The sequence below is a fragment of the Pezoporus wallicus genome, unplaced genomic scaffold (assembly GCF_028554395.1).
Source record: "Pezoporus wallicus isolate ANWC-B61680 ecotype Strahan unplaced genomic scaffold, APGP_CSIRO_Pwel_v1 contig_8000, whole genome shotgun sequence".
NCBI lineage: Eukaryota > Metazoa > Chordata > Aves > Psittaciformes > Psittacidae > Pezoporus > Pezoporus wallicus.
The window spans coordinates 886780-901319 of record NW_026635009.1 but is presented as its reverse complement, the minus strand read 5'-3'; the positions used below and the strand labels follow the sequence as shown (position 1 = coordinate 901319).

The following is a 14540-nucleotide window of genomic DNA, read 5'->3' as shown; positions in this document are numbered from 1 at the left end:
GCCTTTCTCTTTGTGGAACATTCATGCTTTCACAATCCATCTACACTCACATATTCAGTTAAAACACCTGCTCAGGTTTTCAAGCTCAAGAGCTAAACATTGAGGATGACATAAAGCAATTAAGTTATCATGCAGAAGCAGCATTCAGAATGTAATGGGACAGAAGACAGATGCTGTAAAGAAGTGCAAAACAGTTCAGTACACTCATATTGTTAAGGCTCACAGAAATTAATGGAGCGTACAATACATTCTTGAAACATTGTCTAGCTGACAGCCTTGTGGGTAACAGCAAGCAAAGGCTCATGAGACTCCAAACCAGGTCACTGCATCTCCTTATGCAGAAGGCTGCACAGATCTGGGGTGGTTCTCCCTCAGGCATGGCTGTCTCATGTGCGAACCCCTCCTGCACTATCACCTTCACTCCCATTTCCATTCCTCCTAAAGACTGTTCCGTGAAGTTTCCATGGAAAGGGAGGCACTTCAGACTGTGTAGGCTGAGGTCCCTGAAGAGAGGGACTGCAGAAAGTACTGCCAGATCCTTACTTCTTCCCAGTGAAGGGAAGAGTTTTTAGAATGGCTTTGGGGAAGGGATGAGATGAAGTCCCTATCCAGTCCACCATCAACAGTTGCTATGGCTGTCCCCAGTAAAGCATCAGACCAGAGAACACCTCACCCATGAACATTACTGACACTGTACCACCTGTGCACTCAGTAGCTGCCCTGCTTACTTCACACAACTCCAAAGGAAACCCATGCTGAAATGGAGATCTGAGTTTGGACATGTGTCATTGAAGGATGTCAGGAAAACAACCAGTAGAGAGCACTAAAGCATTCCTTGACTTACCAGCCATATAGAAAAAGGGAATTCCTGCTGTGGAAGGGTTACCAGTTAACAACTAAGGATTGACATTATCAATGGGTTGTCTAAAAACACAGTGGGGAAGCAACTTGAATGACCAGTTCTGAAACAAGTCTTCTTTTTTAAAAATAGCATAGTCAGTCCTGTTCTGAAAAAGGACTCAGCTTTAACCTCTACATTTTACAATTTTGCAAAATACACATTATTTCTGGTTTTTTCTTTTACTAGGTCCTTGGGAAAATGCAGACATCAATTACTTGCAAACAAGAGCCTGCTCCATAAACAGTGTCAAAGGTTTAGCATAAAAAAGCCCAAAGATCTTTCTCTCTACTTTATCTGAGGGAACTACAGCAAAATCTAAAATAACTCTAATCTTATAAATGGGAAATACTAACATAACCATTAACTACCTAGAGGTAAAGCAGATTTAATTGGAAATTTTGTGGCTCAGAAGTTACAGCCATAAAATATCAAGTGAGCTTGTCATTACCACTGACAGTAGCGAAAGAAGGTAGTGTGATTCCAGTTCAGATTCCCCAGCTATCTACAACCCCACTCATTTCAGTACCAATACCTTAGAAACAGCAGCGCACTCTCACCTGGAGCCAGCCTACTTTGTTTCTGCTATTCCCTCTATGCAAGTAGCATAAACACACAGTCTGACCCGCTCCACTTCTTCTTTCTGGAAAGGCCTCCTTGCCTGGAAGCATTTTGTAGTCCTTCCGTATAGGAAGATTCAGTCCAGCTAAATTTCTTACCTTTAACATCTGTATCTATACAGAAACAGGTCTGGTCTCAGAAGAAAGTCCAGCTACATTTACCAGAATTCATGTGCCAGTCAGACAGGCAAAAAGGCTCTTACCTGGGACACTTGGTGTTCAATTTAATTAAGCTTCAGAAAGGGTCTAAATAAACGGAGGAACTCAGTCAGTTGCTTGTGTTCTCTCTCTTTTCTTCAGCCCCATAGCTCTTTCTCCTCCTATGGAGAATAAGCAGGTCCCTGGCTGAAACAGAAGACTAAACAACCCCCACACAGAGACACATGAAATACAAATACTGCCTTTGCAAGACACTTTCAGGAGGAAAAACAAAAGAATAAACCAAAAGAAATATTTTTAGATTCACCAAAATACTGTGTTTAGTATTATTTGCAAACAGACTCTCTCCCCCTACAGGGCAGCCTGCAGGGCAGCCAGCAAGCCAATGTATTTAGGTGAGAAATACCAGAAAACACTTTTTTTTCCAAACATAGTTCCTCAATGGAAACAAATTCAGATTATTACCAAGCATAAAACCATGCATGAAGCTATAAAAGCAGGGCTTTTGTCCTGCTGCATAGGAGGAGAAACATGATTATTTATTGCCCTGTGAGAAATGCCTACAGGAATCCTGAAGCAGGTTTTGGTAATGGCACACTGTTCCAACTGTCAGCAACAGAGAAACTTCATTTTAAATTTATACCTGGTATCCTAGAATCACAGAATAGCAGGTTGGAAGGGACCTCAAGGATGGCACGGTCCAGTCTTTATTGGCAAAAGCACAGTCTGGACCAGATGGCCCAGCATCCTGTCCAGCCGAGTCTTAAAAGTGTCCAACACTGGGGAGTCCACCACTTCCCTGGGGAGATTATTCCAAACCTGATTGTTCTTATGAAAAATTTTCCTCTGCGCCTAGTCAGAATCTCCCCAGGAGTAACTTGAACCCATCACTCGTCTTTTCCATGTGACTCCTTGTAAAAAGGGTGTCTCAGTCTTCTTCGTAGACACCCTTAAATAATGGTACATGGTCATAAGGTCTTAAGGTGCGTGATAGGTGCAGCAATCCCCCATACACCCAGCACCACACTAAAGTAATGTCAGCTCTAGCCTGTCATTTACCACCATCCTCTGGGTGCAGCCTGTCAGCTGCTTCTCCACCCACTGCACAAACCGCTTGTCTAGACCATAACATACCAGTTTCTCTAGGAAGAGGCTGTGGGAAACTGTTGAAAACCTTGGAGAAATCCAGATAGATAATGTCCATCACCGATTGCTTCAAATACTGCTTCATTGGCTTTATTGTCTTGTTTTGGAGCAAGATCCAAAAATCTGTTCGTAGCAGATAGCAGATACCTACTGTAAGAATCCCCTTGGAGACGACTCCTCTGATCTTAACCTAGAGACATTCAACAGGGTTTCCACAATTCATGTGGAAGTCAGCCTTAGCTGACTTCTATACATTCAAGGTTCTCCTTAACCAAACCATGACTACTCCTCCTCTTCTACCCTGCCTTTATGAAACAGCCTATAGCCAGCCATTGTTATACTCCAGTCATGTGAATTTTCCCACCATGTTTCAGTTATTCCTATAATACCGAAACTTTCTGACTGGGTGTGTTTGTTCTCCAGGCTGTGTACATTGGTATACATTCACTTGATGTAGTTGGTCTTCTGGTTCTCATCTTAGGAGGCAGCTAAGGAAAAATTGTCCTTGCTCTGGGTGGCATGATTTATTCCCCAGTTGGTTGCAGTGGTGTGATGCCACTTTGGACCTCACTCCCCATGTGACCTGGAGATTCCACATACATTTGGTCTAAAATCTCTGCTGTGTTTCACATATTACACCATACATATGTACAGCTCCATGCCAAGCATCAATTTATGAAATCTTGATTATCTACTACATAGTATCCCGTGCCTATAGATGTTCAAGCAACGCCAATTACCCTTTCTTCTTAAAGCATCAGGCTGCTCTTGCCAGCACGAGCATCTACATCACACCTGACAGTATATGGGAGCCACTCCTGGGAAATCCAGTGATCTAATTGAAACAAGCAGGCTGTCTTGGAAAGCATTTATTATTCATTGTCACTCCATTAATATTGTATGGCATAGAAGTGATTGCATTGAAAAGGTTACTGTCAAATGAGTAACGAATCTCTTTGTCAGTACAGTAAGGTCAACACCTAAGACTAGGACACAGGCAGCTAGTCAGTCATTTATATATACCACAATGAAAAATGACAGAGCTGGAGACAGACACACCACTAGAGCTTCAATTTGAATTATTCAGTAATCCTTTTGTTCTTCTCCATGGAACCTGACAATAGTTTGCATATTTTTAAATTGCCCTGATGAGGCCATAGGAAGTGTTCTACTGATAAAAATGAAGAATACAAACTGGAGCTGGATTTACTTAACTGCCCACAATAGATCATCCTGACACACTTTTCCCCTTAAGCAACAACATGGAGGAAAAAAAAGCAAGCGATGTTTCACTTCCAAGTGTGCATCAGACAAATGTTTCTATTGCAAGCTAAAACATGAGACACAAGGAAGAAAAGGAGGGGCCTAGCAGGAAACTTTTGTCATATGTGCAAATGTGGGTATTAAGAATGATCACCCAAGTAACTTCACTTCTAACATTAATTTTTCTAGTAGCAAGAAATAACAATGAGCCCTAATGAAAGGTAGATGAAACTGCTTGAAATGGGGAGATAAAAATCTGGATGCAAGGAAAGACAGAAAAAAGAACTCCCCACATGCTTTATCTCATTTGCCATTATGCATCCCTAGAGACTTATTCTACAGCAGAAGTTAATAACAAAGCAAACACATTGTGGAGGGAGGTTTTCCCCTTATACTAAAGGAACAGTAAGTCCTTTATCACAATTTCTAGTGTAACTGAAGTCTGGAGGCTTCCTGCTCCTATCCATGGGATTTGGAGAAGCACTGTGATATCACACAGCAAAGAATTACGTAGGAGCTTGCAGAATTCATCACCACCCACCTGAAACCTTGAGAACTGGGAAATACACTAAACAAAATACAATCAAAACCAAATCAAATCAAATGAATTAACCCATGAAGCCCAAAACCTTTCTTCAGGTGTTTTGCAAAAAGAGGACAAAATGTCATCTTTCCCTGCTCCTCTCCTGGACAGTACATAACAGAATGGAAACATAAATAAATGTATGGGCTGTTGCTTTTGGGTGCTGTCTTTTTGGTGATTTTCTTTCTTGGGGGTGGGATGGGTGTATAAGAGCTGAGATTGTAAAAACCATTCATTTTAAAATCACTCATTAAATTCTGTCCTCAAAGGGCAATGGGTGGTTTCTTTTTTTTATTATTAAGGGCACAGAAATGCACAACATAACCACTTCAACCAGAAATAAATGGGGAAGATAACTTCACTGAGAATCATCCAGGTTATTCTGTCTGAGGTCCTGCACATAGCTGTACCCTTCCCTACTGAATCTCCAGCTGGAACCAAGTGAAATTTGGAGTCTCTACACAACAGGCTTTTTCTTTCCAGACAGAGCAAGATACAGGCTGCTAAAACCATTTTCTAAAAGCACTCCAGTTCACATGCACTTCCAACATCCAGGATTACTGCAGGATCAAGTTGACTTAAACTGGGGAAGTGGGGTAGAGGGGAGAGGATTCAGCATGAGACAATCCCTCTCTCTCCAGCCTCTCTACCCCATGCTTCCTGCTTCCCTAAGCTACCCTCATGGGAGCAGACTGCCCCACCTGCATGAACTGGACAAGAACTGCAGTCCCATGCTGGGGATTGACTGACTTCACCCTTACAAAACTTGTGAAATAAAAATGATGTCACTCCCAAGAAAGCCACTTCTTAAATTAACATTCTGTGAAAGCAGGGAGTGGAAGGACGGGAAACCTACCATCTTTGAAAGGAATAATAATACCCAATCGACCAACTTCCTGATAACTAATTGAAATGTAGAAGTTCTCTAATTAAAAAATGTTGAATGTATTCCCCAGAACCTTCCATTATTTTTTCCATTACATTAATCATTAGAGGACACCTATTACAGATTACCCCTTTCGAACACAATCTTCCTGATAAAGAGAGTCAGGAATGCTGGCAAGGTCAAATGCCCAGCTAAATCCCAATGAGAGAAGGCAACCAGTGAGTAGAGTATTCAGTAAGATTTAGAAAATGTCAAACTATGAAGAAGACAAATGATGGCTTTCCAAATTGAAGGCAGAACACATGAGGTATGGTACATAAGTCAATACTTCCTTATGAATAATGTATTTGCCTTGTAAGGTGGTCCATATACTACCCTATTAGTTCCCTACCATCTCAAAAGAATCAAGTTAAACAAACAAGCTTTAGGTAGGATCTATTTATACAAAATACAGAAGAAAGGAGTTTTTTTCTTCTGTAGGTGATACATCTTGTATAACATCTCAGTACTGTCCTTAAATTATTTTTTGCAGGTTACAAAGATTTTACACATATTATTAATAGGGGCATTAAATACACAGCTCAGACTTAATATCAGTATACTTCCATTCCTTTTCAGATGTACAGAATTCATCACAACCTGAATTCATAATCACCAGAACAGTGAATAAATATCTGTCATGAACATAAGTTATTTTTGTAGATGGTGCTGTACAGGAGCCGCCTGGGGTTTGTCTCTTAACTGATAACTTTGGAGATCAGGCAGAGAGGAACAAGCTGCTGTGAAGTGCATTCCATCACACCCAGGAGACTGCTGATATTTCTTTCCTTCTTTCCACCAGCTTTATCTTTTTGTCTAATAAATATGACCGGTCACATACTGGTACCATTATAGGTCCCAGGTATTTCACTCATCATGGTATAGGAAAGCCATTGCAGAGACACAATAAGTATACAAGCACTATTGAGGATATGCAGCATATGGGAGGGGTAATGAGGGAGCATCCACTTTTAGACATGTAACCTGTATGGCATGGAAAATGCAAGGTAGGGGAGAAGTACATGAAGGACTGGAGCCCTGGATAAGCCACACAGATTGATATCACCCTCACCCTTTTAAGAAGGAAAATGCTCAGAGTGGCAATAAGATGACTGACTAGCCCTTAGGAACAGTTTTGTGACAGAACCTTTTCATAACAAGACTGCTGTAATTATGTAGTAAATAGCCATAGATTGTAAAAGAAGCTGAAAAGCTGAATCATTTCTTCATGTAATAAACGTTTAATAAATAGACATCACCAGGGACCTTTGGTAAGTTACAGCTTTATCTCTCTCATTCCCAGTAGCTACTTGGAAACCCAAAGGACTGGGCAAACTAGGCATACTATATTAGTATTGTGCTCAAGGAGCTAAAGGCAAATGAAGCTCAGTAGTAGTCTACCCAATTTATGCACTTTCTCTTAGTCTGTTTTATTGTTTGTTATTTCCTGTAGCAGAGGATGCAATTTGAGAAGCAACTTTGAGCTAAACTGTACTCTTGGGTACTTCATGTGTAAGTAACTCCATGGCTTTCAATGGCACCAACAATGTTTTATTTCATTACCTGAGGTATCAAAAGTGTAACCTGACTACATATATGCTTTGTTCTTAATCTGTAAGTAGGCAGCAGGTAGAGGTATCATGTTTAACAATAACTTGGGCAGCCCTGCAGCAATCACTTACCCAAAGACTGCTCCAACAGCAATCATCTCTAGCGGGAGTCTTCCACTAGATCCAAAACTTTTACTCAATAGAAGTTCAGGAAACAAAGAAAAGAGGAGCAAGAGCAATTTCTTAAGTGAAAGAGGAGACATATGAAGGAGAAAATAAAAATTTAAAAGCACTAATAGAACTTCAGCTCTACATCCCTAACAGTATCCTGGGCTATTTTACCTCATATAAGTCACTAACAGCCAAGGTTTTTTGAAGGAAAATTAGAAGGGGCATTCTGTAACACACAGTTCTCATGCAAATGAAGCAGTAGTAACAGATGCATTCAGGCTGAACATTTGATAAGTTGTAAGATTTTTAAATGGGTCTTACAGAAACACATACTGTCATTTCTCATTCCTCCAACTGTTCCTTGCTCCTGCTTCCTCCAGAAGCAGTTAAAACACCAAAGTCAGTTCTGGGATGACTTCCATAGCACCATACCTTTCCCTTTCCTATTCTCTTGCTTGGGCAGAAGCAGCCCAGTCCTGGGGCCAGCTGCAGCTGATTGACTTGGGATGGCAAAATACCAGTTGACCTACACTGCTGAAAAGCACCATGCTGGCTCTCTTGGCAGGGCAGAAGATTCTGCTGCTAATGTCAGCGGTGCTGTGTACTGGCAGTCAACAAAGTCCAGTCAGCAAGAGAGGCGTGCATCTGAGAGGAAGAAGAGACTCTAGAGTAAAGGAGAAAATCAATTTCCAGGATCCACCAGCAAAGTAAAGCTTTGAATCAAGAGGAGAGATTTTGATTCCATTGTAGCAAAATTTTTTGGAAGTCTATTCATTACATTGCATTACCTGTAATCTTGTATGCTCTTCTTTTGTGTCTGGCTATTAAAATCGAATTGGCATTCAGTATCTTCAGTATTAATCAGAAATCAGTAATATTATCTTCCTCAAGACATTCTACAAAGAAGAAACGTACTACAGGGTCATGCAGAAAAATCACCACTTCCTTCCCCATTCAGTGGCAAGACTGTAGGGAAGTCCACATACTCTAAAGTTCCATATTAATTCTGCAGCTTTCCAGTTTACCACTTCCTCACAACTAATATAGATTAGTTTCTCTAAGTGCCCCATATGAATTCATAGCTGAAATGTTTGACTTGCCCAGAACTAATTGTCTGTCAAGAAGATATTTTGCAGTCAAGCAGATAGCTTAATTGGCTATTTAATTTAACTGCAGGCTTTGTTTCTTATTCCTTAAAATTTGCTAAATTATGCATTCTGAACACATTCTCAGATTGTCTGCCTTTAGGTGAGTGTTCTGTTGTTCTTTGAAAATAAACATGTTTCATTATTAGCTTCTAGCTCCCTGCCATGCCTGACGGTATTCTCCCATACCCAAAAAAAAAGCCATGACAGGCAGGTCTTGTCAGGAAATAAGCCACAGATTAACTCTGTTGTCTCCAACAATTTGACATTTGGAGAATTATAAATATAATCTAGAAATATTTCATTTATTTACACAGGAGAAAAATGTTCCTGGTACTGCAGTGAGGTACATCTGGATAGCAGTATAGAGCTGCAGAGGTTTAGTGAGCGCAGGTTAACTGCAGAGAACAAGATAGCACCAAAATCTTCTGCTACTTCTGTGACTTCAGACTCCCTCTGACAAGAACGTACATTAATGGCCACAAACAATGCTTTAGAGCTCTGCCATCTTCCCAACACAGCCACCTATAGAATTAGCGCTCTACAAGACTAGGACCACTATATACTTTCACACAGAGGCAAACCCTACAAAAAGCCAAGCCTAGGAAAAAACAGTGTTTCATCCTTTCTCTCTCCCTTCCTCCAGGAGCTTTCACCAGGGAAAACAAAACCCCATGGTTTCAGATCCCATCCTTTTCCCTTTTGCCGATATCAAGGTCTAGACAGTGCAGTTCATTGGCAAATTATTAGTCCAGCATAGTCCACACAACATACGATTACCACAAGTTGCCAAACTCAGGTTTGATGGCCATACCATAATCAAAGGAGGAATTTCTTTGCAATGCTTTTGTTTTTACAGGTCCTTTCACCTGGTCCTTAGCATTCTCCTAGTGAATTTTTCAGTATTTTTGTGTAATTATCAGCATAAGAGGAAAAAAAACTCAACACATACTCAGAATTTATATCCCATAGCATATGGCAAATTGGATAAAGAGCATAGTAAACTGAATAAATTACATAGACAGGGATGCTTCTGATTTTATTATCAACCTTGTCTTTGGGCATCTGTTGCTCTCTCTGAAGCTGCATGACTTTTGCTGATAATGGCCTCTCTCCTTCTTATTAGGGCAGTGTATGTGATCTCTATTGTGTAGCTGATTAGGCGGTTGCTAATAATTTTTCAACATCACTTATTCAGACACTATTGATTTCCAAATGCATCTAATTACATGACACTCAGAACTTATTTGTGAAAAGCTTTTTATTTGCATGAAACAAGATCAAAATAATGTCATTCAGAGTCTAGTGAGAATCAGAAAACCCACTTCCATAGGTCTTACATGTTTATGTGTGAGTCCATAATGTTTCTAGTCTCCAAGGAAAGCCAATCAGCTCACAAAGCTTCTCTGAATGACACCCTAACATTATATGTTAGACCTATGACTAGATATTGGATCTGTGATTTTATGACCTAGGTTTATAGTCAAAGCAACATTGGTTCTGCTTAGGATGATCTACGCAAAATTCATCTGGGATTTGAAGGCAGTTTACTGTGCTAACTCTTTTTATCTTTATTCCTTAAAGTTACTAAAGACAGGATAACCTTCAGGACTATTTTATAATTTGATTTTAAACAAGACCTAGTTCATACTTACCTTTTACTTCATTTCATGACAGAACTTGGCCTTTTTTGAAGAAGTTCATTACAATACAATTTCTAACCTCTTCATCAGGACTTGGAGTATAGATTTCTGAGAATAGAAATCACTACAGAGTTAAACAAATCTGGTCTACAGAGCAGGATGCAGAGGATGAACTGAATGCTTATCTTAAGGATGAAGGCAACTTTCAGTTCGCTGTAAAACGATGTTGTATGATGCTTTGACAAAAGTATGCACTGCACATAAAACATCACTTGATACGCCCATGTACTTAGAACAGGAGCACTAATGGTCCTATCAGTTCAAAAGAATCTGATTAAGGAAGCCACAGTCTTTTGACAAAGTTACTATAAAACTGAATAACAAACACCTACTGAAATCAAGCCAGAGAACACTATACAGAGTAGATGTGAATGACACTATATATATGGAGAGATGAGATGTTGCCTTTCAAATAGTTAATGAATAATTAATGGTGCACTTGATGAAATGAGTTTGCTTATTTTCATAATTTCCATACTGTCAAACCCTTTGCACCTACATCAAAAAAGGGGACAGGAGAAGGGAAAGAAAATGGCAATTTGTTTGAAAGCCTGCTTCATTAATATTCAAGATCATCCATTTTAAAGCAGCCATTTGCAAATCAAACAGTCAGTGTGTGCCATTTTGCATATCAATGATATTTTAATATGAACAACATCAAATTTCAGTTACAAGCACATGAAGCCAAAATCAGCTCTCAAACAGAAGTAGGATAGATGAACAAAAATGCTTTCAATTCTTAGTGTAGGACTTCATAGAACTTTAAAGCATTCTCTCTGCTCGGAATAAGTTATTCCTTTGACCCACAGAATAACATGAAGAATGTATTTGGTTTGCCTATATGGACCTGGTTCTCTTCTACTTCACACCATTTTTGTATCAAATGGAAGGAATCAAACCAATTGAAAATGAGTTCAGCAGCCTAGCAAATGCTCTTGCTCATATTCCCACACACACCCTTTGCAGCTTTATCCTATATACTTTATCAGTAAAATGAGATCCCTTGAAAATATTTATAACATCTATTTCTGTAAATCCCTAACATTAAATATTGAATACAGATGCATGGATAAAATCTCCTTGTAGGTAAACATTCAGGAATAAGTATCCCCAGTTCTGAGGGAAATTAACTTTTGTATTTCTTTTAGTGTACAGACCTAAATATATAGGCAGAAAAAAAAAATGTAATTTGCACTCTTGAAGGCTATTCATTATGCAGAAATATTAGTGTTGATGTTCATTATGACTTTAAATAGAGGCAACTTGCTTTACATCAAGCTCTACACAAAAAAAAAAAGAGAATTTGGACTATCACCTCAGTGGCTCTTGATGTGTGATCAGTGCCAGGCACTAGTACTAGTAAAGGAAAACCCTTAGAGACAGCACCAATCCTTACTGCTCCAGTGGGCAGTGAATATCCTCCAGTACCTATAATAAGGCTTGGTGGTCAGATTGCTATTTTCTCTGACCTCTTCTCCTGCAAGTCTTTCATCCTAGGTTGGCACCTCTAAGGAAAAGGCTACAGTAAAAGGCACTCCAAAGTAGTCACCTCAAGTTCTCTGTAGGACATATTAGGTTGACATCACTGCAGCAGCTATGATCTAGTTGCTTTGCCAAGCTCTAGAAAAGCTTGTATCAGGCTGTTATACATGATTTCAGCAGATAAGCTCCTGAGCATATACTTCCTCTCAATTCACCCACAGAAATGCCCACCACAAATACTGTTTTACAGAAACATTGTCATTTAGTAAAGAAAGAATCACTATAATAAGACAAGCTTCAGTACAAATTTAATGGGAGCTGTGCATTTATTTTAACATTCTCCAGCATTCATAGTATTTTTAGTTGACCGGTAAAGACACAGAAGCATGTTTAGATATAGAAATAAGATGAAAGGTCTCCCTCTAAATTCAGATAAGAAAAACCCCCAAACACAACAATGTTTTGCATACTGTAAACAGAAGTGCACTTTTCCTCTTAGTAACATTGTGCTGCAGTTCGGCAGGAGTTCCAGGCCGAGTAAACTACTCTTCTCCCAGACTAGAAAAGATTTATTTAAAATAATTGCAAACTATCAGAGAGTCATCTAGATTTCAACTACATAAAATAGAAATCTCTGGGGCTCAAGCATGTCTTCTGAAGACACTAAGCCAGAGCTGCTTAATCAGAGCTCCTGGATTCAGGCTGACTGCCAGTGTTAAAAGTGCTGCCAAGGTACTACAGACACAGGAGACAAAAATAATCGCTGAATCACTGCATTATAGTGGAAGGGGAGTTCATAGTCTGCCCGGTGAAACAGGGAACTTTCTTCCCATTATAGGTTCTGTCCAGAATGTTGAACATGGCAGCAGCAATGTTAGAATTGCAAACAGTGTGCTGCACTGATTGGTAAACTTGCTAATTATGATTTGATTTTTTCCATCCAAACTATGCCATTACTGGAGTAAATTGAAATCAGAATGAGCAAAGGAATTTCCTAATTCTAGTAGCAAACCAGTCAAAATTGAGAAGAAGCTTGGTCCTCAAGTTTCCAATTTTGGCTACTTTTCCCTGTTCAGAACTGCCGTAATACATATAGGAATACATAAGGAAATACATATAGGAATACATAAGGAAATACATATAGGAATACATAAGGAAACGAGACACAAGAATCCATTACCCCAGTGTGTAACACGTCAATTTGTGAACGGAGGCTTCAGGAGACTGACTCTGTTTATGCGCTTGAGGAGCAACATGCACATTCACAAACGGCACCAGGTAGTACAGTGCTGCAATCAAATGAATCTGAAAAATCAGCAGTTCTGGATAAAGCACTCAGTTTAGTGCTTAAAGTGTTTACAGAAGAGAGTGGCCTAAAATATAAGCTCTGTTGATAAAAGGCAAGAGGAATCTCAGTGGTCTTTGTGGCACAAAGGTGAACCTGGGATGTGTGTATATGTACATAACTGCCGCTACTCAAAGGTCTGGTGTGATCAAGAGACATCTTGATAGACATTTTAATCTGATGGACAGAAATATTGACTCGCACAACATTTCAGAAATGCCAGAAGATAGATCAGAGGGCTAACAGGAAAAAGAATCAAAAAAAAAGAAAAAATGTGTTATGAAATACCTTCCAGCCAAAACACTTCATTGCTGGTAGGAGGGAGAAGTATGTCTGGATGTTACAACAGAGAACTCTGCTACAAATACCCACTGAAGCCAACCACAGAGGCCAGTGAACTGGTGCAAACTGATGAGTTGAAAGAGCAAAAGGGCAAACCAGAAAAAATCTGAGTTACAGAGCCTAGGCACTCAGCAGGGAAGGCTAAGGGATCAAAAATGCAATTAAAAGTCTGCAGACTGGAATGGAAATATTGACCAGGAAAGTTACAGAACTTCAAATGTAGAGACAGCAGCTAATTCCACAGAGAAGGGGAAAAGCATTAAGGTCAACCTAGGCGGGATTTCAATCAAGAGGAGCAAGGTAACACCTGGTCAGAGGCTAAGAGGGCATGGAAATTAATCTCCTAATGTTGTAGAGGAGCTAGCCTACTGAAAGAGGAAAAGTCTGGTTTAAATTGGACAAGTATAACCCAGCACACTAGGAGGTACTGCAGACATACCATACCAGTAGAACTGCCTGACCCTGGCTAAATATTTTTATTAGATCAACAACTGATTGCTGTTTACTACTTCAGATAAAGACAAAAATATTAAGAAAACATTAAAGACAGGGTTTTATTCATTCAGCAAGCACTGCTGACATTGAGGTCATGTTGTCATCACTTAGCTGTCTGAATACAGCCCCCATTCCATCCAGAAAGGAACAGCCAAGCCATTTCTGTTACTCTAAGCAGAACTTGTGTTTTGTTATAACATCTCTTCCAGAAAAGCTATTTAGTCTTGTTTCAGCAATATAAGTTAACTACATATTAATGCCCTAGGCTTTTTCTTCTGTGGTGCCTCATTCATTGATACAAATGTGGTTTCCTTTTTCTGTAATGAAAATCTGCTTGACTCACATTGAACATGAAGTTTGTTCGCATGACTTCATATTGAAAATGAAGTTCAACAAGGCATGATCATGCACGTGGATCAGGGCAATCCCAAGCACAAATACAGGCTGGGCGGAGACTTGAGTTGAGAGCAGCCCTGCAGAAAAGGACTTCAGGGTGCTGATAGGGAAGCTCAGCATGACTTGCCAGTGTGTGCTTGTAGCCCAGAAAGCCAACTGTTTGCATTTTGGGCTACACCAAAAGGAGTGTGACCAGCAGGTCACCCTCTAATTTTGCAACATCCATTTTAGAAGTCTCTAGGACTATGTGCAACAGCAAGACATTTTCCTCATAGGCCTGATCATTATCGCCCAGAGTCCTATTTGTTCCTGTTACT

At 39.8% G+C, this 14540-nt stretch overlaps 1 long non-coding RNA gene across 1 annotated transcript in view; it reads right to left on the bottom strand.

Moving 5' to 3' along the window:
- Positions 1 to 13316, bottom strand: part of LOC130595866 (uncharacterized) — a 176880-nt gene extending 163564 nt beyond the window's left edge. Inside the window, exon 1 of the long non-coding RNA XR_008971418.1 lies at positions 13279 to 13316. This is a non-coding gene — a long non-coding RNA (uncharacterized LOC130595866). The remainder of the gene's footprint in view (positions 1 to 13278) is intronic.
- Positions 13317 to 14540: the final 1224 nt, after the last annotated feature.